Here is a 27,259-nt window from a genome sequence, read left to right as displayed (position 1 = left end):
ATCTTTGAAAATTACTTAAACACATTATTTTATTGAGAGTCACAGTGTGGATGTGCCATAATTTACTCAAACAACCCACTATTCTTTGACATTTCAGTGGTTTCAACATTTTTGTCATTGTAAAAATGGTTACACTGAGCACAATAATGTGAAAATCTTTATTCACATTTTTATTATTATGATATTTACTAGGAAAGCTTCCTCAAAATAGGGTTATCAGGTTCCACTTCTTTAATGCTGTTGATATCCCTAATCCAAACTCCCAACAGCAGTTTATTAAAGGGCCTGATTAATGAAACTCGGGATTCCCCAGTGGCTCAGCAGTAAAGAACCCACCTGCAATGCAGGAGACACAGGGGACTCAGATTTGATACCTGGGTTGGGAAGATCCCCTGGAGAAGGAAATGGCAACCTACACCAGTATTCTTGCTTGGAAAATTCCACAGACAGAGTTGTCTCGTGGGATACTGTCCATGAAACCCTCCAGGAAACTTTCCTTTTACAAATGGTGAAAAGGCTGAGATCAACACAAAATTTGAACTAGCTAATTTGAAATTAATGTAGCTTTCAGTTCAGATCAGTCGCTCAGTCACGTCCGACTCTGTGACCCCATGAATCGCAGCACACCAGGCCTCCCTGTCCATCACCACCTCCCAGAGTTTACCCAAACTCACGTGCATCAAGTTGGTGATGCCATCCAGCCATCTCATCCTCTGTTGTCCCCTTCTCCTCCTGCACCCAATCCCTCCCAGCATCAGAGTCTTTTCCAATGAGTCAACTCTTTGCATGAGGTGGCCAAAGAATTGGAGCTTCAGCCGCAGCATCAGTCCTTGCAATCAACATCAAGGACTGGTCTCCTTTAGAATGGACTGTTTAGATCTTGCAGTCCAAGGGACTTGCAAGAGTCTTCTCCAGTACCACAGTTCAAAAGCATCAATTCTTTGGCAATCAGATTTCTTCACAGTCCAACTCTCACATCCATACATGACCACTGGAAAAACCATAGCCTTGACTAGATGTACCTTAGTTGGCAAAGTAATGTCTCTGCTTTTTAATTTGCTATCTCAATTGGTCATAACTTTCCTTCTAAGGCATAAGCATCTTTTAATTTCATGGCTGCAATCATCATCTGCAGTGATTTTGGAGGCCCCAAAACTAAAGTCTGACACTGTTCCCACTTTTCCCCATCTATTTCCCATGAAGTGATGGGACCAGACACCATGATCTTAGTTTTCTGCATGTTGAGCTTTAAGCCAACTTTTTCACTCTCCTCTTTCACTTTCATCAAGAGGCTTTTGAGTTCCTCTTCACTTTCTGCCATAAGGGTGGTGTCATCTGCATATCTGAGGTTATTGATATTTCTCCTAGCAGTCTTGATTCCAGTTTGTGCTTCTTCTAGCCCAGTGTTTCTCATGATGTACTCTGCATAGAAGTTAAATAAGCAGGGTGACAATATACAGCCTTAATATACTCCTTTTCCTATTTGGAACCAGTCTGTTGTTCCATGTCCAGTTCTAACTGTTGCTTCCTGACCTGCATATAGCTTTCTCAAGAGGCAGGTCAGGTGGTCTGGTATTCCCATGTCTTTCAGAAAAATCCACAGTTTATTGTGATCCACACAGTCAAAGGCTTTGGTATAGTCAATAAAGCAAAAATAGATGTTTTTCTAGAACTGTCTTGCTTTTTTCATGATTCAGCAGCAATTTGATCTCTGGTTCCTCTGCCTTTTCTAAAACCAGCTTGAACTTCAGGAAGTTCATGGTTCACGTATTGTTGAAGCCTGGCTTGGAGAATTTGAGCATTCCTTTACTAGAGTGTGAGATGAGTGCAAATGTGCGGTAGTTTGAACATTCTTTGGCATTGCCTTTCTTTGGGATTGGAATGAAAACTGACCTTTATCAGTCCTGTGTCCACTGCTAAGTTTTACAAATTTGCTGGCATGTTGAGTGCAGCACTTTCACAGCATCATCTTTTAGGATTTGAAATAGCTCAACTGGAATTCCATCACCTCCACTAGCTTTATTCATAGTAATGCTTTTTAAGGCCCACTTGACTTCACGTTCCAGGATGTCTGGCTCTAGGTGAGTGATCACACCATGGTGATTATCTGGGTCATGAAGATCTTTTTTGTACAGTTCTTCTGTGTATTCTTGCCACCTCTTCTTAATATCTTCTGCTTCTGTTAGGTCCATACCATTTCTTCCTTTATCGAGCCCATCTTTGCATGAAATTCAAAGTTCCCTTGGTATCTCTAATTTTCTTGAAGAGATCTCTAGGCTTTCCCATTCTGTTGTTTTCCTCTATTTCCTTGCATTGATCACCGAGGAAGGCTTTCTTCTCTCTCCTTGCTATTCTTTGGATCTCTGCATTCAGATGCTTGTATCTTTCCTTTTCTTTGCTTTTCGCTTCTCTTCTTTTCACAGCTATTTTAAGGCCTCCTCAGACAACAATTTTGCTTTTTTCCTTTTCCATGGGGATGGTCTTGATCCCTGTCTCCTGTACAATATCACGAACCTCCGTCCATAGTTCATCAGGCACTCTATCAGATCTAGTCCCTTAAATCTATTTCTCACTTCCACTGTATAATCATAAGGGATTTGATTTAGGTCATACCTGAATGGTCTAGTGGTTTTCCCCAGTTTCTTCAATTTAAGTCTGAATTTGGCAATAAGGAGTTCATGATCTGAGCCAGTCAGCTCCCAGTCTTGTTTTTGCTGACTGTATAGAGCTTCTCCATCTTTGGCTGCAGAGAATATAATCAATCTGATTTCGGTGTTGACCATCTGGTGATGCCCATGTGTAGAGTCTTCTCTTGTATTGTTGGAAGAGGGTGTTTGCTATGACCAGTGTGTTCTCTTGGCAAAATTCTATTAGCCTTTGCCCTGCTTCATTCCATATTCCAAGGCCACATTTGCCTGTTACTCCAGGTGCTTCTTGACTTCCTACTTTTGTATTCCAGTCCCCTATAATGAAAAGGATACCTTTTTTAGGTGTTAGTTCTAAAAGGTCTTGTAGGTCTTCATATTACCGTTCAACTTCAGTTTCTTCAGTGCTACTGGTTGGGGCATAGGCTTGGATCACTGGGATATTGAATGGTTTGCCTTGGAAATGAACAGAGATAATTCTGTCATTTTTGAGATTGCATTCAAGTACTGCATGTCAGACTCTTCTGCACAACCGTCCATGCAGAAGCACGCCAGCTGTGATGGACCGTGCAGAAGGGCAGCGGAGAGGAGCTACCCCATGTCCAAGGTCAGGGGCGGCGGCTGTGAGTAGCTATCCCACACCTGAGGTCAGGGGCGCCGGCCGAGAGGATCAACTCCACGTCAGAGGAGCGGCAGCTGCTCGGGTGCAGGAGGGCTGAGAGGAGCTTCTCCACGTTCAAGGTCAGGAGGGGCAACATCGTCCAAGGTAAGTAGCAGCGGCTGCGCTTTGCTGGAGCAGCCGTGAAGAGATACCCCACCTCCAAGGTAAGAGAAACCCAAGTAAGATGGTAGGTGTTGCGAGAGGGCGTCAGAGGGCAGACACACTGAAACCATAATCACAGAAAACTAGCCAATCTGATCACATGGACCACAGCCTTGTCTAACTCAGTGAAACTAAGCCATGCTGTGTGGGGCCACCCAAGACGGATGGGTCATGGTGGAGAGGTCTGACAGAATGTGGTCCACTGGAGAAGGGAATGGCAAACCACTTTAGTATTCTTGCCTTGAGAACCCCATGAACAGTATGAAAAGGCAAAATGATAGGATACTGAAAGTGGAACTCCCCAGGTCAGTAGGTGCCCATATGCTACAGGAGATCAGTGGAGAAATAACTCCAGAAAGAATGAAAAGATGGAGCCAAAGCAAGAACAATATCCAGTTGTGGATGTGACTGGTGGTAGAAGCAAAGTCTGATGCTGTAAAGAGCAATATTGCATAGAAACCTGGAATGTTAGGTCCATGAATCAAGGCAAATTGGAAGTGGTCAAACAAGAGATGGCAAGAGTGAACATTGACATTCTAGGAATCAGTAAACTATGATGGACTGGGATGGGTGAATTTAACTCAGATGACCATTATATCTGCTACTGTGGGCAGGAATCCTTTAGTACAAATGGAGTAGCCATCATAGTCAACAAAAGAGTCTGAAATGCAGTACTTGGATGCAAATGTAGCTTTACTGCAAATTTATTTTTCAATTATGTATTATACCCAGTAATCATCCCACATTGAACCCCATCTGCAGAATTTGGGATAGAAATATATGACTGAGAACTAGATAGAATGACCTCAAGTTCACATATTTGGAGGATATCCAATTGATCTGATTTTTTATGATTCTCTCTGCTAATCTCACTTTTTAATCCATTCACTCATTTCACAAATATTTATTGGGCAACAACTAAACTCACCTTTTGATTCATTAAATAATGATTAAAATAATATTCTGAGACAAGACACCAACCAAAATTCTAAGGCTATATAGGGGCAAATAAGACAATTATGCCCTCAAGTCACTTCTACATAATTGGACAGGTAATTACAAGTATGAAAAATGTTAGACAAGATAAAGGCAGGATACTATGGAAGAATATAATGGGAGCATATGATGGGAATATCAAGTCTATCTGGATTATGAAGGATAAGCAGCAGTGGGTCAGTTGAAAAATAGGAGAGAATTATATGAAGAAGGAACAACATATGAAAAGCAGTTGAAAAAGGAAGGTTCATGATATACTTGAGGAACTGAACACAATCTGATTAGAGCACAGAGAAGAAGGGCAGAGGAAAGTGCTAGGTTTGGATGGAGAGGATGCTGGCACAGATTAGATCTTACAGGCTGTTTGTAACTCAACAAGTTGGCCCAAGCACTGAAAATAATTGAATACTTAAAGGATTTTAAGAAAAAGAAAATCATTAGAACTGTGTTTTCAAAAGACAATTCCATTTGCTATTTATCACCAATTCAACGGACATGAGTTTGAGCAAGCTCTGGGAGTTGGTGAGGGACAGGGAAGCCTGGCGTGCTACAGTCCATGGGGTTGCAAAGGGTCAGACATGACTGAGCAACTGAACTGACTTGGAAAAGGAAAAAATTGAAAATCTAGTGGCCAGTTATCAGGTTAATGCAATCCAGGAGAGCGATGGTGGTGGTTCGAACTTCAGGATGTCTCAATGGTGATGGACAAAATGGACAGTCTTAATGTTAATAACCACAGTGGTAAAACTCATTGCTATTTGAGTCTTTTGTACAGCTATGGAAAAAATCTTTCTTCTTCTCCCTTTAGGATAAAGGATTCCTGATTACTTTTAATTCTGTAAGATCTTTTTCTGCATAAGATCTACACTATACCATTTCTCCGATCTTTCTTTCCCTTGTGTCAAGTAATCCTATCTCTTTTTATCTTGACTCTCAGGATATACCAGTTCCAATTTTTTAAACAGCTGTTTAAATACATTAGTTTAGGAAGTGGTAGGAAGAAAGCCTCCAAGCTTTGAAAGGTGTATATTTGTCATTGTCCTATGGCAAGAAATACTTAGGGATTATTTTCCTTGGTTATTGTAGAAACACTGCATATATTTAAGAACCTATTCATGAAATGCTAGAATTTTATAGTTTATAAGGCAATATGTTTATTCCATTTTCTACAGTTTGACGAAAATATGATAGGACAGGAGAAATATACCTGCAAATGCATTTATATTGAGGCATGAATGCAAGTGCTTCCTATGTTGGGCAAAAGTGCAAAACCCAGAATGACCACTTTTCTAGTTGTTTTTGCCATGGAGGTGGGGGCAGTTATGATTCCTCCTCTGACACTTGCATTGGCTTGATCTTCAATTCTCTGCCCTGTGTCTGCTCATCACCTCATCTCACAAAAGAGAGAAGGGAAGGATTAAGGAAACACTGTGACTTTATACAGCATCTCAAAATAAAAGGGCTATATATATTCAATGCATTATGAATCTGATTGTGTTTATATTCATGACTTTTGCAAACATTGACTTAGCCTGAAACACTTCCTGTTTTCTAATTCTGCACTAGGAGAGAAATCTAGTATTAATCCCATTAGGAAGATGTTTTTGTTTGATCAGGAGAAACCAGAGGCAAGCAGCCTTCTTTCATGGTTTATCTTCTCGATAGTCAACCCCTTTCTCTTTGCATGTTTTCTCTCATCTCAGGTGGACATAGCCCCACCTCTACATGATGTCAGAAAGTAACTATGTATACCTTAGTCACTGCTCTTGCCTCTTCCATTATTTACACCCAAGAGCTGCCTCTGCCTCTCTGTTAATTGGACTTGGGATTTGGAAATAAAGAGGGAAGGATGGTATGCAGGAAATCAAAGAGAACAATATCTGTCTAGCCATTTGCCTCAAGACCCTGCACACTGATCCCTTTTTGTAGGCTCCTGTATTGTATTTGATGTTGTCTGTTGTGTTATCATTAATGAAAGCACCAGGCTGAGCATGACATTCTTCCTAAGTATGTCCAGCAGCCTGGGGTACCACAAAGCTGCTTCCCATAATTTCATGAAGATGCCTCAACCCTGATATTTAATTGCTTTTGCAGTTGTCAGACGGACTTGCTATGATTTAAAACAATTATTAGATGTGTTCGCAATCAAGGTGATTTTGTCAGGCTCAAGGAAGACGAAAATGAGCTTCCTCGCCCTGTTTCATGACTTTTTGCAGTACAGAACAATAGAGCAACAGTGAGGCAGGGGTGGGAGGTGGGTGGGGGGATGAGAGCTGAGCTTCCCCCATATTCCTGCCTGGAACCTGATCTACGCCTGGGATGAAGAGGGCGGGACCGAGCTCTGCAAGTCCACAGTCACTTGTGTCACCGTCCTCAAACTCCATTTGTTCAGCCTCCTGGATGCAAGTCTTGTGTTTACTTACTTGTGATTTGTAAAACTGCACCCTTGGCAAACTGCTGGTTTGGGGAGGAAGCACATAGCAGAAACTAGCCAGTAAGTCACATAAAGACTGGGATTGCCATCCCACCTCTGTCAGCAAGAACTGATTTAATGATCCCATTTCCTTCATCAGTAGCCATTAAGACAGGACTATGTACAAGGATGGGGCTTCCTTTGAGTTCAGAGAGAAGGGAGGTCAGGTTTCCTTCCCTTACGATTCCCAAATCCTCTTAGAGCAATTCTGCGTTATTTGTTCTTCGGACGCTTGATTCTTGACAATCTAGAGAGAAATTGTATCCCTAAGATGTCTGGGCAGATCTCAGCAAAACCTCTTCGATATAGAGCCTCCTGTGCCTGGTCTGGGGTAGTCCATGGGGCAGGTGAACACTTTCGAACCCTTTACTGCATCAATGTCTTTTGTGTCAAGGATAGAAATGATATCTCCTTCCAATCCTTATCTCAAGGACTTTGAAAGGGCAGTTCCCCTGGCCCCTTTAGCTGAGAAGATGAAGGAGCAGGGGAACCATCCCCAGTCAGGAAATTAGCTTTCCAAATGAAGGAAAATAGCAAAGCTCTTGCCAGAGGGAGGGTGGTTAGGGAATCGGTAACATTTTGAAAATGTGATCTTGCCGTGTTCTTTGTTTAAGAGACACTGCACCAAGATGAGTAGTGGTAAGTCCTCTTTGTCCATATTGTTCATTAAGATTATCATTAGGACTAATGAATGATGATGACCTTAGATGACCCCTCTTCTTTCTGGTTCAGCCTCCTCTCCTTTCTCTAATTCCCTTTCACTGTCCTCTTTAAAGCAGAGATTGAGAGGATCAAGTATTCATTTAGAGGCAAGTATATCATTAATTCAAAGTTAGACTTTCTCTCTTATTGGCCTTTTAATTTTAGGAATCTCATTGATACATGGTACGGGTCTGGTAATTAAAGAATAGAAGTTCTGTGTATTTTAACTATGGATGCTACCTGGGCCTGGATGTCCTTATTTGTTAAAAAAAAAAAAATGAGGTTAAAAATTTACCATATAGAACTAGTGTGAAGGTTAAATGAAGTAATGCATTATGACCAACATAGTAACTAAGAATACTAAAAAAAAAAACCATATTGAATGTAGAGATGGATGACAGAGAGACCACTACATTTTTTAGCATCAATATAATCTGGATAAAAACATGAGTAACATGAATGTCCTTCCTTCTAATATTGTCTCAGGATACTCTATCAATATGCTCATGACAGAGCTTCTCAGTCAGGGCTGAATTTCTGGTCTCTCACTTTCTCTTCCTCACAGTCATCAGACCTGATATATGTCTTATTCCTAATAGAAATCTAATGGCAGCTGGCTGTCTAGGTAAGGAAAGGAAGAGGCAATCTCACAGCCACATTAGCATTAAATTGCTAATGACCAGCACAGTTTATTACATTTTTCCATTTAAAGATATTTGCATTTTAATCAGTGCCTTAGCCAAAAAAATGGGTATATGAAGGTGGCTTTTCAGGGTTCAGCATTTATAAGCTGTATCTTTCTAGATTATGAAGCAGTCATAACCCCACCTATCCCCAAGGCATTTAAGGATAAAATAATTTGTAAGTCAGAACATTCATAAAAAGCCTATAAGCAGTCTCTTTTATTCCTTCTTTGATCAAGAAGCCAGTTACCAAGCTGTAGCACACCCCTGTCTACTTGAAATATACACCTATGAGATGTATTTGGAAATTTGTCCATATAAGGTAAGGGTTGGAGGGAAAGCTCTTCTTGATCAATTTTTCTTTTTCTTGTTTTTTCAGTAACCAAACACATGTCCTCTGATGGCCCAGGCCACCTACCAGGAAGTGCATCACTGCAACCATGAATGCAGACAAACTCAGAATCAGACCATGCCTTCTGACAAGTAGTGGGTTTATGGGACACAGGAGCAAGATAATTGAAATCTAGACTTTACTGGAAAGGCTTGGACATGGGATTCTCCTGTACCTCTATGTAGGTAAAGAAGCTGCCTTTATCTGACTGGATTAGACCCTGGACAGACAAGTCTGTGCTGTTAGCTACACAGGAGGGCTTAGCAAACAAAGGCATGGTCCCATGGCAGCAAACATCTCAGCAAAGGCCATGTAACAAAGGGATGCTCTTGCCCCTAATAAGGCTGAATATTTGAGGGCAGAAGGAGAAAAGGGTGACAGAGGATGAGATGGTTGGATGGCATCACTGACTCAATGGACACGAGTTTGAGCCAACTCGGGGAGATGGTGAAGGACAGGGAAGCCCGGGGTACTTCAGTCCATATGGTCACGAAATCTCAAAGAGTTGGACATGATTTAGCAACTGAACAGCAACAAAAGTTGCGTAAGGAAAAGATAGTTCTGGGGAGACACTGCACGGACCAGATTTTGCAGAAGGGGAGGTGTTTCTTGTGTTTCTCAGATGCAGATGTCTGTTCTCAAAATAGAAACCTAAGTGTAGCATTGTTGCCATTGGACCTACATGAGTCTCCTAATCTCTCGTGGCCTTAGTTTCCTCCTGTTTGAAATGACAACTGGCATTCCAGCCTTGCAGAACAGAGCCTGGGTGGGGGCTGAAGGTGGGCAGAGGTAAAGCAACAGGCAGTGATGGGCACGGCTCACCCGCTGCGCCTCCCCAATCCTGAGTCCCCATCCAATGTTCTCACTGCCTTCACATCCATTCATGACAGTGAATCCTCTTTGCCTTGCCCTCTTCTTTAGGCGGCATTTGCTTCTGATACCTGCCCCGATGGAGAAGGCCTTAATAAATACTGCCTGTAGTACTTCTTCCAGAAAGTACTGCCAACTCCTGGGCCCTGACCTTGCTCTCTCAGCCCGAGTGTGTTTTCCCAGGCCTGGCTGAGAACAGCCAACCTCATCTTCAAGATTTTGACCTTTTCCCAATGTCTCTTTGTTGGTTGCAGCTGTCCTCTCTAAAAGCTTCCTATTGATGTTTGGCTCTAATAGAGAAACGTAAACAAGAGATAGATAAAGGTTAACAATACCCAATCAATGCTGCCAAGGGAGGCGGCCCTGGGAGGGACGTATTGAAAGGCCAAATGTAGGGAGGACTCTATTGACAATTTAATTGCATTCTTCCTTTCCTCCTTATACATTGAACTAATAACTAAGCTGCCTGATATTCTTTCATAGCTACAGTGAGGTTTTTTTTTAATAGATGAGAAGAAAAATTGACATGCAAATATGTATAGCATCCTTTTCTGAATTTTTTAAAACTTTTTCTCAAACATCCTCCTAGGTTGCCTACTTTCAGTGTCCTAAGTTCCTCTTCCAGTGCCTGAAGTGTGCTCCCCTATCTTACCTTCACCTCTGTTAAGCTGACCACCCCCCACCCCCCACCCCCAGAGAAAGCCCAGTTCCCCGGCGCGTCTCCCTGTGAAGCATTTCCTGAGGTTCCCACCTTCAAGTGCTGCCCCTTCCTCTGCCACAGCCACCCAATCACAGCTTCCATGGAATCTGTGTTCTCAGACGGAGACTATCACTAAAACCCATCATGTGTGCAAGGAAGATGGAATTCAACAGTTGGCAGGGAAGGAAAATGAGGCTTAAAAGGGTTCCATCCATTTTCTGGAGTCATAAAAAAATCTGTCCAGATTTGGAGTTATCAGTCTTAAGGTCTAACTCTATTTTTCTATCATTTTGTGTGTTTCATTTAGTTTCTTATACAAACAGCATGAGATGAACATGGATAATTCATGCCTGAAGGATATTTAAAACACACATAGACCAAAGGAAAAAAAAAAATGTGATCAAGAGAAAAGGCAAAAGGAAGGAAGGAAGGAAGGGAAGGAGGAAAAGGAGGAAGGCAGGCAGGAAGGAAGGAAACCCCATGCTGCCAATGAATAATGTAAAGCTCACTGGCGGAATCCCATGGGCCAGGTTCCAACTTCTGCAATTAATCCCAATATTACTTTTTCATTGTAATGATTTATTGGGTCCCACCCCTTATTTTCCATCTCCCTGCCTACCTAGCTTAGAGTATTCCAAGAGCCAAAAATATTATTTTTTAAAAGAATTTGGTAGGTAAAAACCTGGTCTTGAAGAAAACATAGGTGGTAATCAGGAGGAATGTGACTTATCACTACTACCACCTGGGAAACCCCTTAATAACAACGTCTATGCCTAAATGATCCCACCTTTACTACATTTTTATATGATTGGGATTTCCATTTCCATCATTTGATTGACAAGTTTTAAACTATAAAAACACCTATTTGCAAAAAATTAGGGCTACCTAGACAGAAAACTGTGCTTTTTCTACCTTGCCCATTGAGAAGCTTGTCCATCTCTTTGAGGCTTGTCAATAACATAATGCTTGTCTAGAAACCTCACATCTCATGTACAGAATAAGCCTGTGCTTTAGCAGAGATCTTGCAAACCAGTAACTGCAGGGTTCGTTCCAAAAGTGAAGAGATAGAAATCAAGGTCTCTGTTACCTCCAGCATAGAAAAGGAGGGAAGAGGATGCCAACAATTGGGAATCAATCAATTTTCTGTGTTCAGCTCCATTTATATGCTACAGAGAGAGAAACAGCAAAATACTGTTGCATCAAAGAAAAAATTCCATCAATTTTTAATTATGCACTTAACCATCCTCTTCCAGAAGAGCAAGCCATCTTTTGTGACATTTTTACATATTTGAAGGCAGCACTGAGTAAGCCCAGGGCAGGATGCTGGGTTTATTAGATGTCAGAGACAATTTCAACTGACATGAGTGGGTTGATTCAAGGGACAAGAGCTTTTAGAGCACTGTGAGTGCCAGACGTTAAGGAGACATGCAATGCCCAGCCTCAGAATTTATTTTCCTTCATATAGTCACTCAATGAATTTGTTAAGACTAATTCAATGAGGTATAATATTCTAAATGCAAGAGATACAGACATGAAAGATAGTACCTACTTTGAGAGAGCACACAGTGTAATTATTTAAGCAAACATGCCGATAATAAATTAAAAGATTAATGCAGACACAGGGCAGGCTGAGAGTGCCCTGTTCTGGGGCAAGTAATTGTGAATGTTTCTGGTTTCTCAGGAAAGATTCAGAAGGCTTTAAGTAGCATTTTGAGGGTTTTGAACAGACAATATGGTTTTGTATGTCTGTTTGTACGCTTTTCCCAAGAGTGCATTTCAAAAGAGAAGGGGTGACTTCCAGTTAATGGAAAAAATTACCTTTGAAAGCCTGTAGATATTTGTTAAAAGGTAACATATTAGCTTTCAGGCTAGAGATGACCAAAGGCAGATGTATTCTACAGATGTTGAATTACTTTTCATAGTTCTTTCAACATAGAATCTTTGTTTCTGTGATGCAATTGAATGCAATCAAGGTAAGATAACAGGACAAAGCCAGAATTCTTATTGTTGACTATGGCTCCACTCTTGAAACATGTTAACTTTAAGCTGCCTTAACATTTTTGAAGTTCCTAGTCTTGTATGTTTCTTTTTTTAAATTATGGCAAAACATATGTAACATAAAAGTTACCTTCCCAGTCCTTTTTAAATGCACAGTTCTGTGGCATTAAGTATATCCACATTGTTGTGCAAGTTTGACCAACATCTATCCACTGAACACTTTGCATTTTGCAAAACTTAAACTCTATCTTTTAAACAGTAACTCCCCATTACCTCTTCACTCATGTCCCTGGCAATCACAATTCTTTCTGTCTCTATGAATTTGACTACTTTTAAGTACCTCATATAAATGGAATCATATAATATTTGCCCTTCTGTGACTGACTTCTTTGGCATAGCATAATACCTTCAGAGCTCATCCACGTTGTATAATAGCACATGTCAGAATTTCCTTCCGTTGTATGTACACACCACATTTTGTTTTTCTATCACACATCCACGGATATTTGCACTGCTTCTACCTTTCGGTTATTGAAAATAACACTGCTATAAAAAATAGATATAACAAATATCCCTTTGAGACCTTGCTTTCAATTCTTTTGAATACATACCCAGAAGTGAAATTGATGGATGATACAGTTCTTTTTTCTTTAACAGTGAAATTTAGGATTAAGGATTAAACTAGTATCTAGGATATCTGACTCTGCCCTGTGGGGAAATGTCTTGGTACACAAGTCACAAAACATGGGCTCTCACCAAATTTGTATCATTAGCTTGCCACATAATCTTGAATAAGTTCCTTTGCCTATCGGGAACTTAGTTCTCATGTTAAAAGAAGAAGAGGGCCTATATATCATCTAAGTCCACTTTCACCCTGACATTCCAAGGTTTTACTCTTGTGACAGTTGAGTCTTCTCTCAGACTGCTAAAGAAATGAAATTTGCTTTATCCATTATGACGTTGCGCACCCATGCTCTGCCTAGTCCTAGACAGTGGAATGTCCTACAGCGAATACTCACGAGGGCAGGGATGGGGAGCAGTCTAGTTAGAACACCAAAGACTAAAATCAAGATTTAAATCACACTATATTAGGTAGCCTGATTATGAGCTAGTACCATATCCAAGAGGTCCTTTGGCTGTGGCAATCTAGTGATGGGGGGTGCAATTTATGGAACAAGACAACCTGGGTTTGAGTCCTAAATTTTCACTTATTAGCTGTTTGATCTTAGGCCAGTTTTTGAATTATCTTGTGCCTCAGTTTCCAAATTGTGAGACCAATACACATTCTATGGTATTGCTGTGTGGCTACAGCTCATGGGATCGCAAAGAGTCAGTCATGACTGAACATGCACGCAACACAATCCTAACCCTACCTAGAGTAAGTAAAGTACCATGGACAGTGCTTTTCTGCCCTTCAAGTGCATGCGTGCATGCATGCTAAGTCTCTTCAGTTGTGTCTGACTGTTTGACACCCTATGGACTGTAGCCCGCCAGGCTCCTCTGTCCATGGGATTCTCCAGGCAAGAGCACTGGAGTGGGTTGCCATGCTCTCCTCCAGGGGATCTTCCTGATCAAGGGATAGAACCTGCATCTCTTATGTCTTCTGCATTGGCAGGTGGGTTCTTTACCACTAGCACCACTTGGGAAATCCTTCAGAGGAACTCTCAATAAATACTATAGAATTGGGTGGGTGGATAAACAAACATTTTCCTTCAGGAGTTGCCTCTCTCTTTAGAGATCAGCAATGATGCTATCATTTCTGGAGTGTGTGCAATGTCAGAAACTGATCTACACACTTACCAATCTTAAGCCATTTTTGCAAACAGTACTTAGCCACACTTTACAGATGAGAAATCTGAGGTACAAAGTTAATTAATCTGCCAAGTTCATACAGCTGCAAATTGGCAGTGGTGAAGGTAAAAACTCAAGCAGGGTAGTTTTAAAGCCTCACTCTCAACCATCGCATCCTCTGACCCCAGTTTCCACACAAGCCAACTCAAATCTCACTTTTTCCTGGTCGACAGTCTTGACTACTCTGGTCCTTTCCATGTTCCACATGACAGAATGAGCACCTACATAAGAGAATGTTCTCTGTTATTCATTCCTATGCAGCAGCAAGCATAAGCCCCCAGAAGTATGAGATGTAGACCCAGGAGGGGAAAGTGTATTTTGGGTTTCCATGTTCTAGCTGTTCGTCTTGGATGAATTTGACTTCTCTGCATCTAGTTTTCTGCCATAGCAATAGTTTTCTCTTGAGGTTCTTTCAAACATCCAATGAAGAAACATAGACGAATTCTGCAATTTTAAGGTGCTGTCCCGATATTTTTTACACTTCTCACTCACTCTCTGTCTGTTCCAAATTAGATTATATCTCAAATTCAGGGCTATTTTTGTCTCTCCCTTTATTTCCTCTCTCACAACTTTCAAATTTTTTATTTGTTTATGACCTTTGCTAGGATATCAGATGCAAAGCAGACTTGCTGAATACTGAAACATTGAGGGTCCCAGTTCTTAGTAACCTCCAAAGCTTTACTTCTCAATAGATTCTCCAGCCCAAAGATGACTCAGGAACCCAACAGGTCTTCCAGCTCTGAGACACACCTGGCCGAGCACACTGATTATATTACATAGGAGGCACAGAACACCATTTATGTTAGTCATATTGGTTTAGCTTCTATTTAGTTACATCATTCAGACATAATAACTGCTACTGCTAAATCACTTCAGTCGTGTCCGACTCTGTGCAACCCCATAGACGGCAGCCCACCAGGCTCCCCCGTCCCTGGGATTCTCCAGGCAAGAACACTGGAGTGGGTTGCCATCTCCTTCTCCAATGCGTGAAAGTGAAGTCGCTCAGTCGTGTCCGACCCTTAGCGACCCCATGGACTGCAGCCTTCCAGGCTCCTCCGTCCATGGGATTTTCCAGGCAAGAGTACTGGAGTGGCATGCCATTGCCTTCTCTGAGACATAGTAAATGTACTTCTAATTCAGAACCAGCCTTGGGCAACATCATGAGGTTCAGAAGTTTCTCTTTGGTGTCTAACCCTTTCACTCTTCTCCCCTCCAAATCTGCATGTAGAATTCCTTTGATCCTTGGATCTTCTTTAGTGTAGATTAATCTTTTGATTTATGCATATGTGTGTTACTGTGGAGCTTCCTGATGGCTCAGACAGTAAAGAATCCACTTGCAATGCAAGAGACACAGATTCAATCCCTGGGTAAGGAAGATCCCCTGGAGAAGGCAATGGCAACCCACTCCAATATCCTTGCCTGAAAAAAAATGGAGGCTTAACTTTTATTTATTCCTAGTGCAGATGAGCAATTTAATTGAAGTCTTTGGATGACTATAATTTTACATAAGGCATTAGCTCCAACAGTGGAAATGTTAGGCATTCCACTGGTGTTCGGGTCAGAGATAAAGGGAACTTGAGACAGATAAACATTTCAAAAATTTATCAGAGTGACTAGGAAACATATTCCACCTGTTAATCTATAAGGCAAGTTCATTCTTGATTTAAATATTGAGAAGTTGTGAATAATTATTTCTCTTGTGAACTTTCAGAAATTTTTCTATTCTTCAAAAATGAACTGATCCTAATTTGATGTTCATTGCTGCATTGCAATTTGAATAAAGGTTATAATTTGAGTCTTAAGCTTGAAAAATGGCACACTTAGTTGCTGTGTGTTCACTGGAGTCAATTTTACAAGACTTATTGAGAATTTACTTTGCACAATAATTCACTTAAGCTGACAAAGATGTGAATTGTCTCTCTCTAGATAGGTATGCAAATGCAGAACAGTGGGAATGGACACATCTGAATTAAAGTTTAGAAGGAAATCTTACTAATTAAATTATTTAACCTCTCACACCTCAATTACTTTATCTGTAAAATACAAATTATAAAACAGGATATCCTGTATTACAAGTCACTTATAATGAGACAATATAAGAAAGTGCAGGATATATCACCATCTCTCAAACAAATAACAGTTCCATTTTTGTATATAATACACGGCTGCTGCTGCTATGTCACTTCAGTCGCTTCCGACTCTATGCGACCCCATGGACAGCAGCTCACCAGGCTCCCTCGTCCCTGGGATTCTCCAGGCAAGAACACTGGAGTGGGTTGCCATTTCCTTCTCCAATGCATGCATGCATGCTAAGTTGCTTCAGTCGTGTTCTACTCTGTGTGACCCCATAGAGAGCAGCCCACCAGGCTCTGTCCACAGGATTCTCTAGGCAAGAATACTGGAGTGGGTTGCCGTTTCCTTCTCCATAATACATGGCAGATTATGATAAATTTTATAACATAAGTGCAAAGTACCACAAACCTATGGGACAAGATTAATCCTGACTGAGAGATGTTTTATTGTCAAGCTATATCATTTCATCTAATGGGATCCTTAACTTTATTTGCTAGAGTCCATTAATCTCTCAACTTCAAATAGGTAGAGGGCTTGGTTTTAGAAAAATATCTTCAAAGACATCAATTTCCAACTCAGACTCTCCACCATGTAAGAGAATCTATGTTTGCCCGAAATGGAGGCTTTTCTCACTCTGCATTTTCTGCCCTACTCCCTTTCTAAGCCATGTCCAGTCAACTTGATGGGATCCTTGGGCATTACTCCTACCTTTATTCCTACCACCGTGTATCTCCCATAATCAGAGCCCCTGCAATTTATGTTAGCCATGTTTCAAAGAACACACACACGCACATACACACACTGAATTCTTAGGGGAGGTGTGTGTGTGTATGTGTGCGTGCACGTGTGGTGGGAAACAGAGAGCATTAATTCAAACTCCTGGACTCTCAGTTGGTGTTTACTATTCGGAAGACAACATAGATTATATAATATTCCCTCACTCATTCCTTCTTGTGCTTTGGGCTTTTTTTTTTTTTTTTTTTAATTGTTGTCATTTTCCTTTCCTTCTGCTTTTCCTATTACTTTTTTTTTAATTTAATTTTATTTTTTAACTTTACAATATTGTATTGATTTTGCCATATATCAAAATGAATCCACCACAGGTATACATGTGTTCCCCATCCTGAACCCTCCTCCCTCCTCCCTCCCCATTCCATCCCTCTGGGTCGTCCCAGTGCACCAGCCCCAAGCATCCAGTATCGTGCATCGAACCTGGACTGCGACTCGTTTCATATATATTATACATGTTTCAATGCCATTACTTTTGAATTAAACCTGCTCTTACTGAATACTTAAGTGCCCACTGTATTTCCCACACTGTTCAAACATAACCAGGTACTTTTCGTATTTTGTTTTATTTTCAGAGAAATGAATGTCTGGCTGGCTGAAGCACATGGAGTCCACACATCAAAAAGGAAACTTCCAAAAAACTTACATGGATTCTCAGAGCCAAAGCCACATCGCCAGAAAAGGCCCATCCTCATTCACATGCACACAGTTGTTAATTTATCCCTTACACTTAAAATAAAGAAGATACATGAACACTGGATTTCCCAGCAAATTCTGTGTAAGGACAGATCTAAGCATATGGACTGGACAGACTTAACACTATTTTGAAAACACCTGAATTTACACTTACAATGCTATGCACTGAAAGATATATGTGTATCTGAAGTAGGGTAACTTTTTACTTCTGTCTTCAGTCAGTTCAGTTCAGTCGCTCAGTCGTGTCCGACTCTTTGCGACCCCATGAATCGCAGAACGCCATGCCTCCCTGTCCATCACCAACTCCTGGGTTCTGTCTTCAGCTATGTTGTTTAACCTATGCTGCCGTGTATGTTTTACTATTTTTTGTGACTATTAAAGTGGTTTTCTGCACACAGGACCTTGTACCAAGTAATTGAAAAACAAGTTTTTACATTTTCTTCAATTATTTGATAAGTTATTGATTTACAAATAGATATGCACTACAGGATTTTTTTAGAAAAATCTTTCTTTTCTACTTCTTGTATTTCTTGCATCTAACTGACTCTCTGCCAATAAAACCATTGAGTAACATCATCTCACCTCTGACCCTCCCTGAAAAAGGCAATAAACTACCTAATATACAGAATGCTTGCTAGACATTTGTTCAGTGTACATTGACCCTCTCTCTGTATCAGACCCTGTGCAGAGGCAGCTATGATGCAGTGGGATTCACATAACATCCTTGAGCCATAATGTTCTCTGCTATATAATGGAAATAACTATTTTGAACACTTAAAAGTTAGAATGGAGACTTCAGTTCGGTCGCTCAGTTGTGTCCAACTCTTTGCAACCCAATGAATTGCAGCACGCCAGGCTTCCCTGTCCATCACCAACTCCCAGAGTTCACCCAAACTCATGTCCATCGAGTCAGTGATGCCATCCAGCCATCTCATCCTCTGTCTCCCCCTTCTCCTCCTGCCCCCAATCCCTCCCAGCATCAGAGTCTTTTCCAATGAGTCAACTCTTCGCATGAGGTGGCCAAAGTATTGGAATTTCAGCTTTAGCATCAGTCCTTCCAAAGAACACCCAGGACTGATCTCCTTTAGAATGGACTGGTTGGATCTCCTTGCAGTCCATGGGACTCTCAAGAGTCTTTTCCAATACCACAGTTCAAAAGCATCAATTCTTCAGTGCTCAGCTTTCTTCACAGTCCAACTTTCACATCCATACATGACCACTGGAAAAACCATAGCCTTGACTAGACAGACCTTTGTTGGCAAAGTAATGTCTCTGCTTTTGAATATGCTATCTAGGTTGGTCATAACTTTCCTTCCAAGGAGTAAGTGTCTTTTAATTTCATGGCTGCAGTCACCATCTGCAGTGATTTTGCAGCCCCCAAAAATAAAGTCTGACACTGTTTCTACTGTTTCCCCATCTATTTCCCATGAAGTGATGGGACCAGATGCCATGATCTTAGTTTTCTGCATGTTGAACTTTAAGCCAACTTTTTCACTCTCCTCTTTCACTTTCATCAAGAGGCTTTTTAGTTCCTCTTCACTTTCTGCCATAAGGGTGGTGTCATCTGCATATCTGAGGTTATTGATATCAAGAGTTAAACAGTTTTTTTTTTTTTAAGCCACATATTGGGATATAAATATTAAATTGATATCATGTTCTTTCCCAGCATATTTTCACCTCTTCTTAAACTCATATCATTTTTGAAAGGGCAAGGTTCTGAATACTTTTCAAATTCAGATATGAATACCTGCAATGACAGTCTATAGTCTTCATGGCCTAAAAAATAAAATATATTATATACAATAATTTCTGCCTAATGCATTTTTGGTTGCAAATGAAGAAGCAGTTTCAAGGAAGTTTAAGCAAATAAATAGACTTTGTGCATATGTGTTAAAGATAAAGGGATTATCTCACAAAGCCCAAGGACAAAGAATACTGCTGGCCTAAGCAAATAACTAAAAACATGGAATGGAAAAGATATCATAAACCAAGCTGGAGCAGCTTCTCAGCTTCAAATCTGGATCTCTGGTCTGTGCTTATGTATGTCTGCTTCATTATTCTCTCTCCTCCATTACCATGGTGGAGAATAATGCTGTACAGATCCCAAGGATATATAGTTACTATTGAAGTAAGCACACTTCAGAATTCCAAAGTGATAAATTCTCTAACAGCTTGGTTCAATATCCACTCATGGCCAATGTATATGGCTGCACCTGTTCATCCCTGTTGGTAGATGAGGTGGACTCAGGGTGTGGTAGGACTGTTTTTCTAAGAAGACAGTTTCTATAAGCTTCACAGATATCTCAAAAGTTGTCTGCAACAACTATATTTACTTCTATTTTCTAATAACTTTACCTTCCAAGAAGATTCTAAGTATGTACAGAACCATGTATGAAAGTCAATAAGCCAGAAAGGAATATCCCTTCCTTAAGCGTACCCCACAACCATCACAGTTCACATTAGTACTGGAGAAATACTACAAAAGACACATTGACATGCACTCTATACAGGTAAACTAGAGCAAAATATATAAATATATATTAAATATCTCATATGTTTGGGCTTCCCTGGTAGCTCAGTTGGTAAGGAATACACCTACAATTCAGGAGACCCCAGTTTGATTCCTGGGTTGGTAAGATCCCTTGGAGAAGGGATAAGCTACCCACTCCAGTATGCTTGGGCTTCAATTAAGGCTCAGTTGGTAAAGAATCTGCCTGCAATGTGGGAGACCTGGGTTTGATCCCTGGGTTGGGAAGGTCCCCTGTAGGAAGGCATGGCAGCACAATCCAGTATTCTTGCCTGGAGAATCCCCCTGAACAGAGGACACAACCACTACACTTACACTGGTACTGAAGAAATGCTGCAAAAGATACACAGCATGCACTCTATACAGGAAAACCAAAGCAAATATACAAATTTTTATTACATATCTCATATGTTTACAAATAACATATGCAAGTATATAAGCTATATATAAATCATATTTGTATGTTTATATAATAAGCAGCAGCTGCAGGGCCGCAGGAGGGCTGAGAGGAGCTACTCCATCCAAGGCAAGGAGCAGCGGCTGCACTTTTCTGGAGCAGCCGTGAAGAGATACCCCACCTCCAATGTAAGAGAAACCAAAGTGAGACAGTAGGTGTTGCGAGAGGGCAGACACACTGAAACCATAATCACAGAAAACTAGCCAACCTGATCACATAGACCACAGCCTTGTCTAACTCAGTGAAACTAAGCCATGCCATGTGGGGCCACCCAAGACGGACGGGTCATGGTGGAGAGGTCTGACAGAATGTGGTCCACTGGAGAAGGGAATGGCAAACCACTTCAGTATTCTTGCCTTGAGAACCCCATGATCAGCATGAAAAGGCAAAATGATAGGATACTGAAAGAGGAACTCCCCAGGTCAGTAGGTACCCAATATGCTACAGGAGATCAGTGGAGAAATAACTCTAGGAAAAATGAAGGGATGGAGCCAAAGCAAAAGCAATACCCAGCTGTGGATGTGACTGGTGATAGAAGCAAGGTCCAATGCCATAAAGAGCAATATTGCATAGGAACCTGGAATGTCAGGTCCATGAATCAAGGCAAATTGGAAGTGGTCAAACAGGAGATGGCAAGAGTGAACGTCAACATTCTAGGAATCAGCGAACTAAGATGGACTGGAATGGGTGAATTTAACTCAGATGACCATTATATCTACTACTGTGGGCAGGAATCCCTTAGAAGAAAGAGAGTAGCCATCATGGTCAACAAAAGAGTCCAAAATGCAGTACTTGGATGTAATCTCAAAAATGACAGAATGATCTCTATTTCCAAGGCAAACCATTCAATATCATGGTAATCCAAGCCTATGCCACAAGCAGTAATGCTGAAGAAGCTGAAGTTGAATGATTCTATGAAGACCTACAAGACCTTTCAGAACTAACACCCAAAAAGAGTCCTTTTCATTATAGGGGACTGGAATGCAAAAGTCGGAAGTCAAGAAACACCAGGAGTAACAGACAAATTTGGCCTTGGAATATGCAATGAAGCAGGGAAAAGGCTAATAGAGTTTGGCCAAGAGAATGCACTTGTCATAGCAAACACATTTTCCAACAACACAAGGGAAGACTCTACACATGGACATCACCAGATGGTCAACACCGAAATCAGACTGATTATATTCTTTGCAGCCAAAGATGGACAAGATCTATACAGTCAGCAAAAAGAAGACTGGGAGCTGACTGTGGCTCAGATCATGAACTCCTTGTTGCCAAATTCAGATTGAAATTGAAAAAAGTAGGGAAAATCACTAGACCATTCAGGTATGACCTAAATCAAATCCCTTATGATTATACAGTGGAAGTGAGAAATAGATTTAAGGGACTATATCTGATAGACAGAGTGCCTGATGAACTATGGACTGAGGCTCGCAACATCGTACAGGAGACAGGCATCAAGACCATCCCCATGGAAAAGAAATGCAAAAAAGCAAAATGGCTGTCTGAAGAGGCCTCACAAATAGCTGTGAAAAGAAGAGAATCGAAAAGCAAAGGAGAAAAGAAAAGATATAAGCATCTGAATGCAGAGTTCCAAAGAATAGCAAGGAGAGATAAGAAAGCCTTCCTCGGTGATCAGTGCAAAGAAATAGAGGAAAACAACAGGATGGGAAAAACTAGAGATCTCTTCAAGAAAATTAGAGATATCAAGGGAGCATTTCATGCAAAGATGGGCTCGATAAAGGACAGAAATGGTATGGACCTAACAGAAGCAGAAGATATTAAGAAGAGGCAGCAAGAATACATAGAAGAACTGTACAAAAAAGATCTTCACGACCAAGATAATCACCATAATGTGATCACTCACTTAGAACCAGACATCCTGGAATGTGAAGTCAAGTGGGCTTTAGAAAGCATCACTACGAACAAAGCTAGTGGAGGTGATGGAATTCCAGTTGAGCTATTTCAAATCCTGGAAGATGATGATGTGAAACTGCTGCACTCAATATGCCAGCAAATTTGGAAAACTCAGCAGTGGCCACAGGACTGGAAAAGGTCAGTTTTCATTCCAATCCAAAAGAAAGGCAATGCCAAAGAATGCTTAAACTACCCCACAATTGCACTCATCTCACATGCTAGTAAAGTAATGCTCAAAATTCTCCAAGCCAGGCTTCAGCAATACGTGAACTGTGAACTTCCAGATGTTCAAGCTGGATTTAGAAAAGGCAGAGGAACCAGAGATCAAATTGCCAATATGCACTGGATCATGGAAAAAGCAAGAGAGTTCCAGAAAAACATCTATTTCTGCTTTATTGACTATGCCAAAGGCTTTGACTGTGTGGATCACAATAAACTCTGGAAAACTCTGAAAGAGTTGGGAATACCAGACCATGTGACCTGCCTCTTGAGAAACCTATATGCAGGTTAGGAAGCAACAGTTAGAACTGGACATGGAACAACAAACTGCTTCCAAATAGGAAAAGGAGCACATCAAGGCTGTATATTGTCACCCTGCTTATTTAACTTCTATGCAGAGTACATCATGAGAAACGCTGGGCTAGAAGAATCACAAGCTGGAATCAAGATTGCCAGGAGAAATATCAATAACCTCAGATATGCAGATGACACCACCCTTATGGCAGAAAGTGAAGAGGAACTAAAGAGCCTCTTGATGAAAGTGAAAGAGGATAGTGAAAAAGTTGGCTTAAAGCTCAACATGCAGAAAACTAAGATCATGGCATCTGTTCCCATCACTTCATGGGAAATAGATGGGGAAACAGTGGAAACAGTGGCAGACTTTATTTTTTGGGGCTCCAAAATCACTGCAGATGGTGACTGCAGCCATGAAATTAAAAGACACTTACTCCTGGGAAGGAGAGTTATGTCCAAACTAGATAGCATATTAAAAATTAGAGATATTACTTTGCCAACAAAGGTCCGTCTAGTCAAGGCTATGGTTTTTCCAGTGGTCATGTATGGATGTGAAAGTTGGACTGTGAAGAAAACTGAGCGCAGAAGAATTGATGCTTTTGAACTGTGGTACTGGAGAAGACTGTTGCGAGTCCTTTGGACTGCAAGGACATCTAACCAGTCCATCCTAAAGGAGATCAGTCCTGGATGTTCATTGGAAGGACTGATGCTGAGGCTGAAACTCCAATACTTTGGCCACCTCATGTGAAGAGTTGACTCATTGGAAAAGACCCTAATGCTGGGAGGGATTGGGGGCAGGAGGAGAAGGGGAGGACAGAGGATGAGATGGCTGGATGGCATCACTGACTCGATGGACATGAGTTTGGGTGAATTCTGGAAGTTGGTGATGGACAGGGAGGCCTGGCGTGCTGCGCTTCATGAGGTGGCAAAGAGTTGGACATGACTGAGAGACTGAACTAACCTGAACTGATAATATATACACAATATTCATTTTAACTTAAGCAAAGATATAATGGAAGTAAACTGTAACTTATATATAGATCAATGTTTTGAAAAGAGGCAGAAAGGTTTTTTGAGTGTCCTTCAGTCCAGATGAAAAGGATAAGGGGAAATGCAATTGATGACTATCAATCTTTCCTGTGGATTATATTTCAGATGCCTCACCTACTATGTTTCATCATGAAAAAAAAATCCATAAATTGGGGACAATTTAAATGGCAGGAGGCTTTCTTATGAACATTCAATATTGTTTCTACCTAGAAAAATGAGGAATTCTGACCTAAGGCAAAGGGAAAGAAGGATTTGGAGAGAGTACATTCCATTCTCAGATAACCTTTCCAAAGGTAATATGCACATTTCAGTGTTGCTCTCCATTTTTATTGACTTGGGAATCTCCATCATGGTGGATTTATGAGACTTTAAATATTTACCACCATAACACATGCCTTAAAGATGCATTATTATTTTTTAACCAACATTAAAGTTTAAAAACAGAATAAAAGCTCTGCTCCATGGTTGACCAGATTATCTCTCAGAACAACAACAGCAAAAGTGGACGAACAAATCAGCAGCAAAATTTAGAGTCCAGGGGGATGCAGTTTACTTTGGTTCCTTTGATGGGGCATTTGTATTCACATACTTTTCTGCAGGAAGAGTTTGGAGAAGCAGGTTCTGCTTTAAGTTTTGTAGTTAACTGGTTTAGGACATTTCCATTTCAGAAATGGAACAATAACCTACAAATTAAATCAAATGCTAGTTAACTGCCCTTGGATGGGATCTAGTTTGAACAGTATTAGCCTATCCAGTGTCTTTAAAAACTGAGATACTTGTCAACATTTTAAAATCTGGCCTTCTTACATTCATATTGGATTTATGGCTCTATTTTTATACTTTTCTGAATTAAGAAGAGGCTGCTGTTCCCTTTACTTATCCTGTGTTCTAGGTTTCTCATATCTTGTGCCTTGATTGTTGCCTAGACTCTGAGGTTGCACACCAATGGTCATTTAATACAAGGGAAGGTATTTTGGCTCTTTTCCCAGAAGTCAATTCAAAGAAAGAAAATTAAAGCAGGTCTGAGTGACCATATGTTTCAAGAAAAGTCAGATTCAGCATGTCTCTGAAATAAAGAACACTTTCATATGTGTAGGTAGGCAATGAAGTAATATACTTTAAGTGACCACCATAAAATAAACCAAGCTGCTTCACTCATTTTTTATTAAAACACCAATAGCAATCAAGTATTTGACTCATGGATTTATTAGAATTCTTCTAGTTCTAATGCTTTATTATTCCACAGTAAATTCTGTTTGCTTTACTATTGTGACAGGTGTAGCAAAATAATTTCCATGTGGGTTTATGAAAATGAACAGGGAAGAAAGGATAATCTTGTTCTATAAAAAGAGGAATACCAAACTAGAGATAGGAATCCAAGGCTCAGACTAAGATCCCTAGATCACAGCCCAGGATAACTTCTACCATTTCTACTCTTTCTTAGAAGAGTTAGTCAACAGTGGGAGCATTGCTGAGCTCTTTGGGTCTCCAAACTTCTTTGCACTTCAGAGAAAAAAGAAAGTACAAATCTCTTAAATGTCACAAGAATGTCCTTTTCCATTTTCTTAATGACTTCACATTTTGTGAAGATAGTGTGTGTGTGTGTGTATATATATATATATATTTTTTTTTTCTCTCTCTCTATTCTCTAAGCATTTTTCAGATCTCTTTGGAAACTTCTCTCTTCTGAGCCTGTATAGTGTTTACTTTTTACTGCCATAGAAACAAGAAGTGAATGCTTTCTTAGTTTAACAATAGAATAGGCTTGCTTCCCAAGGCATGTGGTAATTGTGTTTGGTGCAAAATTGCCTACTGCATTTTGAGCACTGATGATTCATGATGTTTTCTAGTCTACTTGCAAATGCTGAGTTTTCTGTTTTCCAGTTTCTCCCTTTTCCAGCACGGAGGACTTCCTTGGACAGAACGCACAAAAACAAAGGGTTCATCAGTTTCATGAAAGAGCAGGTGAGAGTGCATTTAAGGAAGGCAGTGTTTCTAAGAGTCTAAGGAAGATCCTTCAGAAAACATGCACCCATACAGCGCTTGAGAATGAGGCTCTTATGAAAAGAAAACACTGGAAAGTTCAGTACTACAGGAATCAATCCTCAACTTACTGTGTGTTTGAAAGTGAAGCTATGCTTCATAAATCTAGGTAGGAATGTTTTTGCTGTAACAAACAAGTGTTGAAAGAATTTCTAACCTGTAGATTTGCTATAGATGATCTGATCACAGTTATTCACATTCCTCAAAAGACAACACTAAGGATTGCATTACCAAATGCAAAATAGCCAGATTCACATCTAAATCAACCAAAAGTCTGCCTGTATTTAGAGGAGTTCTGGAAGATCAAACAGAGCCCAGAATCTTGGAGTTCCTAAATAATAGAAAATGTACATTATTCTCTTCTAAGATGAGAAATTAGTATAAGACGTTTGGCTTAATTTACAAAATGCACAATTACAATTTTCTTTAAATAAATGTATCATGTAAATTAAGATGCTTCAAAAGCTATGTGGAACAAAAAGAATGACTATTTGCAATATATTTAGTGGATTAAAAGCCCATGAGTCCATAGTAACCATAAAAGGAAATAGCCAGTTACTGCCATTGGAGATGACTACCAATCAATTCCACACTGAAAATTGGCAATTAAGAACATAGAGGGGGTCAACATAGTAGAGTAGGAGGGCATGGAGTTTACCTCCCCCACCAAATACATCAAAAGTACATGTACATATAGAACAATTCTCCCAGAAAAATAACTGGAACCTGGCAGAAGATCCCCTATGCAACCAAGGCTAAAAGAATGACCTTCACATAACTAGGTAGGATAGCGAAAAAGGCATCAGGTCAGGACTGGCACCCTTGGCAGGGATCTGTAAGAAACAGAAGGTACACACAGGTGGACCCTTACCTTGGGGAGGGAGCAAATAGACCCATAGTCTGGGCATCCCAGTCCAGGAATCCTGTACAGAGAAGGCAAGCCTACTTGCCTACTGGGAAATCCAGTGAGACCAGCAGAAGGGCTGGAGAAGCCTAGACTCTACTTGCAAGGAGTGTCCCCATGCTGGCTTGCCAACAACAAGGGCAGAAAAAGCCTTGCACTAG

The 27,259-nt window shown here is 40.6% G+C and overlaps 1 long non-coding RNA gene across 9 annotated transcripts in view; it reads right to left on the bottom strand.

Annotated features, from left to right (window-relative positions):
• The window catches only part of LOC123465304, a 410,488-nt gene that overhangs the window by 335,901 nt on the left and 47,328 nt on the right, over positions 1-27,259 (bottom strand). The gene's annotated exons all lie outside the window — the stretch shown is intronic.

This window comes from Bubalus bubalis, chromosome 23, assembly GCF_019923935.1.
Source record: "Bubalus bubalis isolate 160015118507 breed Murrah chromosome 23, NDDB_SH_1, whole genome shotgun sequence".
Taxonomy (NCBI): Eukaryota; Metazoa; Chordata; class Mammalia; order Artiodactyla; family Bovidae; genus Bubalus; species Bubalus bubalis.
Note: the sequence above shows the minus strand (reverse complement) of the source record. Positions and strands in the feature narration are given on the sequence as shown.